Below are 6483 nucleotides of genomic sequence, written 5' to 3'. Positions count from 1 at the left end.
GGCACACAGTGGCTCATGCCTGTAATCCCATCACTTTGGGAGGCTGAGATGGGCAGATCACCTGAGGTCAGGAGTTCAAGACTAGCCTGGCCAACATGGCAAAACCCTGTCTCTACTAAAAATATTAAAAAATTAGCCAGGTGTGGCCTGTAATCCCAGCTACTCGGGAAGCTGAGGCATGAGAATTGCTTGAACCTGGGAGGCAGAGGTTGCAGTGAGCCGAGATCACAGCACTGCACTCCAGCCTTGGGGATAGAGAGAGACTCTGTCTCCAAAAAAAAGGACATTTTCTAATCTAACCATAGAACAATGATTAAAACCAAGAAATCAACATTGATACAATACTATTATATAACCTACAGATTTTATTCAGATTTCACCATTTTATCAATAATGTCTATTACAATAAATAATAATATAATACATATATTTATTAAAATATAATATTTATGTTAATTATTATAAATAAATAAATATGAATATATCTTTTTTTCTGGTCCAGAATTCAGTCCAGGATCATACATTACATTTACTTGTTGTGTCTCTTCAGGTTCTTTTAATCAGGAACAGCTCCTCAGACTTCTTTTGTCTTTCACAATCTTGATATTTTTCGAGAGTACATTTTGTATGAAGTCTCTCAGTTCAGATTTGTCTGGTATTTCTTTATGAGTAGATTCAGGTTTTGCATTTTTTGGGGGCACAGTTACCGCAAAGGTGAGTATATGGCCTTCTCAGCTTATTATGTCAAGAGACACTTGATATCAATTTGTCCCATTTAGGGGAAGCTAATTTTGATCACTTGGCTAAGGTGGTATCTGCCAGATTTCACTGCTGTCACGTAACAGTTTTTCCTTTTATAGCGTATTAGTCTTGTTCTCATGCTGCTACTAAAGTCATACCCGAAACTGGGTAAATTATAAAGGAAAGATATTTAATTGACTCACAGTTCAGCATGGCTGGGGAGGCCTCAGGAAACTTGCAATCATGGCAGAAGGAGAAGCAAACACATTCTTCTTCACATGTCGTCATCAAGGAGAAGTGCTGAGCCAAAGGGAGAGAAGCCCTTGAGAAAACCATCAGATCTTGTGAGGACTCACTCACTATCATGAGAACAGCAGCATGGGGGTAACAGTCCCCCATGATTCAATTACCTCCCACCAGGTCCCTTCCATTTATCAACTTTGGCGTCCCCATAGCTCCAGGGTGGGGAAAGAGGAAATAATACTTTCCCTCTTTTACAGAAGAGGGGGTTGAAGATCCGAGAGGCTGAGTTATTTCCACAAAGTAACACAGCTGGTAAGTTCCAAGGCTGGGCTTCTTGCTCCAAGACTGGTGCTAGTTCTGGAGGGACCAGGACGCTCCTGGATTTATCCTCTGGAGTTGATGGAGCAGACCATGCCCTGCCCTACTCGAAGTATCTTGGGCATAAATGAGAAGTAGACTACACATGACAGCGAAATTTTAAATTGGGCTGAACCCAATTTATTGGACTTTATAATAACAGAAAGTGATTGGAAAGCTGTGGGGTTTGCTGAGAGACGTTTGGGAAAGGAACAAGGACATTCAAAAGAGTGTTTGGGGAAAATAAAGCCATTTCTGGTTTGTACCAACCCCCTTTGGTCTTATCCAGCACCCTGCCTGGGAGCCCACACCTCGCTCGGCCTGTGAGGGGCACTCCACCAATGTTTGTTCAATGACTCCGGGAATGGATCAGGTGTCAAACTCTGTTAGGCTATGTGTGGGTGGATTTGACATGGGGTTCAGTCCTGGGGATGCTATTACAGAACCATAATTGGTTTCTCAGAGGTGATTTAGTCCCTTGTTAGCAGACTAGAACACTTGAGGACTTCAATCTACTGACACTTAGATTGCCTTGGGAGAACAGCCAGCAATTCCCGCACCCACAGATTTTAAATGCCTGCATTCAGCATCCCTGCAGCAGGCTCCAGGTGGAATTCTAATGGGACCAGCCTCCAGTCCCTGGACCTTAGCCGTGTAAGGAGAGAAGAGGACATCTGCACCTCTTCTCGGAGAAAGCCTGATGCCTACTAAAGGACTTGGGGGGTGGACGCAATGACCCTCAGTCTGGAGCTTGTTCACTGAACATTGGAGACTTTCATCTGGGCAGGTGGTCTTGGGCCTCTATGAGCAGCAGGCTGCACCCCACTGTGACCTCCTCATTCCACTCTGAGGCATCTTCATGAAAGCAGATGTCCATTGAAAAGCACCCAAGTGCAGTCTCAGCGATGAACTTCAGAGACAATTAAGACAAAGGCTCTCGGTTCACTCTGCCCTTGGGTGGTGCCTCTGGTATGCACTTGGCCCCTGTGTCTTTATTTAGACTAGTCGCTTCACAACCCATCATGTCACCCCACCCCTAACCGTGCCCACTCTGGGTCCTCCCCTCAACTGTCTGACTTCTCACTTTGAGCTCAGCAAAGGCAAGAAATGTTTTATCTGCTTTGATGCCCTAAATGCATGGCATGGAAGCTGGCTCACAGTGGGCCCTTGAAATTTGGGAGGAGTGAGTGAATATGTATATATATTATATTCCAATCTCAGCTTTCCTCACTGCTCCTCATAGTAGGAATGGATTGTAAAACTTCCCAGAATGTTCAAGAGGAGAAAGGAGAGAAAGCAGCCTGGAATTTGAGCCAAGGGGCCCACAGCCCAGCCACCAAGCCATCTGTAAAATGGGGTGGGAATATGACATGAGCCACAGGGGTGCTATGAGGGTTAATGAGGTCGCCATGTGATGTATCATGCCAACATGAATAACCAGACCTCTTGATATCATCATTTCCGCATTGCCCGGCAAGTGCCTGATACACACTACACACTCAACAAGTGTGATGGGGTGTCCAGGGGAAACTGGTCTTTAGAAGAATTTTTATACCAGGCTTTTTATACTATACTTTCCTTTCAAAAGTTCAAAGCTGTGTTTGCATTCTGGAGTGGGGTCCTTGCTCCAGGAGGGAAGCGTTGTGTATTAGTCAGGGATCTCTAGAGAGACAGAACACACACACACACACACACACACACATATATATAAAATACATATATATATATATATATATATATATGGGAGTTTATTAAGTATTAACTTACATGATCACAAGGTCCCACAATAGGATGTCTGCAAGCTGAGGAGCAAGGAGAACCAGCCTGAGTCCCAAAACTGAAGAACTTGGAGTCCGATGTTAGAGGGCAGGAAGCATCCAGCAAGGGAGAAAGATTCAGGCTGAGAGGCTAGACTAGTCTCTCCTTTTCATATTTTTCTGCCTGCTTTATATCTGCCAGTAGCTGATTACATTGTGCCCACCAGGTTAAGGGTGGATCTACCCTCCCCAGCCCACTGACTCAAATGTTAGTCTTTTTTGGCAAGATTCTCACAGACACACCCAGGATTAATACTTTGTATCCTTCAATCCAATCAAGTGGACACTCAGTATTGACCATCACAGCCTGTATTAGTTCATTTTTCATGCTGCTGATAAAGATATGCCCAAAACTGGGAACAAAAAGAAATTTAATTGGACATACAGTTCCATGTGGCTGGAGAGGCCTCAGAATCATGGCAGGAGGTGAAAGGCACTTCCTACATGGGAGCAGCAAGAGAAAAATGAGGAAGAAGCAAAAGAGGAGACCACTGAGAAACCCTCAGATCTCGTGAGACATGTTCACTATCATGAGAATAACACGGGGAAGATCAGCCCCCATGATTCAATTACCTCACCCTGGGTCCCTCCCACAACATATGGGAATTCTGGGAGATACAATTCAAGTTGAGATTTGGGGAGGGGGGACACACAGCCAAACCATATCATCCTGTCCCTGGCCCATCCAAATCTCATCTCCTCACATTTCAAAACCAATCACACCTTCCCAACAGTCCCCCAAAGTTTTAACTCATTTCAGCATTAACCCGAAAGTCCACAGTCCAAAGTCTCATCTGAGACAAGGCAAGTTCCTTCTGCCTGTGAGCCTGTAAAATCAAAAGCAAGCTAGTTACTTCCTAGATACAATGGGGGTACTGGTATTGGGTAAATACACCCATTCCAAATGGGAGCAATTGGCCAAAACAAAGGGGTTACAGGGCCCATGCAAGTTTGAAATCCAGCAGGGCAGTCCAATTTTAAAACTCCGAAATGATCTCCTTTGACTCCAGGTCTCATATCTAGGTCATGCTGATGCAAGAGGTGGGTTCCCATGGTCTTGGGCAGCTCCGCCCCTGTGGCTTTACAGGGTATAGCCTCCATACTGGCTGCTTTCACTACCTGGTGTTGAGTGTCTGCGGCTTTTCCAGGTGCATGGTGCAAGCTGTTGATGGATCTACCATTCTGGAGTCTGGAGGACGGTGGCCTTTTTCTCACAGCTCCACTGTGCAGTGCCCCAGTAGGGACCCTCTGTGGGGGCTCCAACCCGACATTTCCCTTCCACACTGCCCTAGCAGAAGTTCTCCATGAGGGCCCCACCCCTGCAGCAAACTTTTGCCTGGGCATCCAGGTGTTTCCATGCATCTTCTGAAACCTAGACGGAGGTTCCCAAACCTCAGTTCTTGACTTCTGTGCACCAGCAGGCTCAACGCCACGTGGAAGCTTCCAAGGCTTGGGGTTTCCACCCTCTGAAGCCACAGCCTGAGCTCTACATTGGCCCCTCTCAGCCATGGCTGGAGTGGCTGCAACACAGGGCACTAAGTCCCTAAGCTGCAAACAGCACGGGGACCCTGGGCCCAGCCCATGAAACTACTTTTTCCTCTTGGGCCTCTGAGTCTGTGATGGGAGGTGCTGCCATAAAGACCTCTGACATGCCCTGGAGACATTTTCCCCATTGTCTTGGGGATTAACATTCAGCTCCTCATTACTTATGCAAATTTCTGCAACTGGCTTGAATTTCTCCTCAGAAAATGGGTTTTTCTTTTCTATCACATTGTCAGGCTGCAAATTTTCCAAACTCTTATGCTCTGCTTCCCTTATAAAACTGAATGCCTTTAACAGCACCCAAGTCACCTCTTGAATGCTTTGCTGCTTAGAAATGTCTTCTGTCAGATACCCTTAAATATCTGTCTCAAGTTCAAAGTTCCACAAATCTCTAGGGCAGGAGCAAAATGCCACCAGTCTGTTTGCTAAAACGTAACAAGAGTCACCTTTGCTCCAGTTCCCAAAAAGTTCCTCATCTCCATCTGAGACCACCTGAGCCTGGACCTTATTGTTCATATCACTATCAGCATTTTTGTCTAAGCAATTCAACAAGTCTCTAGGAAGTTTCAAATTTTCCCACATTTTCCTGTCCTATTCTGAGCCCTCCAAATGATTCCAACCTCTGCCTGTTACCCAGTTCCAAAATTGCTTCCACATTTTCATGTATCTTTTCAGCAATGCCCCACTCTACTGGTACAATTTACTGTATTAGTTCATTTTCATGCTGCTGATAGAGACATACTCAAGACTGGGAAGAAAAAGAGGTTTAATTGGACTTACGGTTTCTGCATGGCTGGGGAGGCCTCCAAATCATGGTGGGAGGCCGAAAAAAAAATGAGGAAGAAGCAAAAGTGGAAACCCCTGATAAACCCGTCAGATCTCATGAGACTTATTCACTATCATGAGAATAACAGGGGAAAGACCAGCCCCCATGATTCAATTACCTCCCCCTGGGTCCCTCCCATAATACATAGGAATTCTGGGAGATACGATTCAAATTGAGATTTGGGTGGGGACACAGCCAAACCATATCAGCCCACACAATGAGCCTCTTGGCTTGGATCTAAAATGAAGCCTCCCAAATAGCTGGGAGTACAGACATGCGCCACCATGCCCAGCTAATTTTTGTATTTTTAATAGAGACAAGGTTTCACCATGTTGGTTGGCCAGGCTAGTCTTAAACTCCTGACCTCAGGTGATCCACCCACCTTGGCCTCCCAAAGTGCTGAGATTACAGGTTTGAGCCACCACGCCCAGCAAGGTCACTTTACATTTGCAAGAATCTCCTCCACATCAGCTTCACCAAACAGGAAGACCGTTTGGTAGGGGTTACACCTGAGGCTCTGCAGCCAGACTGCTGGGTTGAAACCTGGCCTTTCTGGGACTACTCTGACTCTGCCCACCTGCCTGGATGGACATTTGCAGAGCCCCTCCCAGCCAAGCAATCCCTCACCCCGGCTTAATAAGTAAATTAAATTTTCATTCTTCCCACTTCTCTTCTCTATGCTAAATCACTTCTTTGACTTTCTTCTGTCTCTGTCACTGAAAGATAGAACCCCCTCAAGAGTAGAAGCTGTGTGTCTCATCTCTGCACACCCAACATATAGTGCAATCACTGATGCCCAGGAGGTGCTCAGACACCTTGCTGAAGGGTGAGCAACCCATGGCATGAAAGACATCAATGGGAGGAATCTCCATCATGTCCTCATTATGTGGGTGAGGCGCTTATCATCACATTTTAACATCTCCGAGACTGGAATGCATCTTACAGTCACTGGGTGGT

Source organism: Symphalangus syndactylus, chromosome 8, assembly GCF_028878055.3.
Source record: "Symphalangus syndactylus isolate Jambi chromosome 8, NHGRI_mSymSyn1-v2.1_pri, whole genome shotgun sequence".
Lineage (NCBI taxonomy): Eukaryota > Metazoa > Chordata > Mammalia > Primates > Hylobatidae > Symphalangus > Symphalangus syndactylus.
This window is presented reverse-complemented; position numbering follows the sequence as displayed.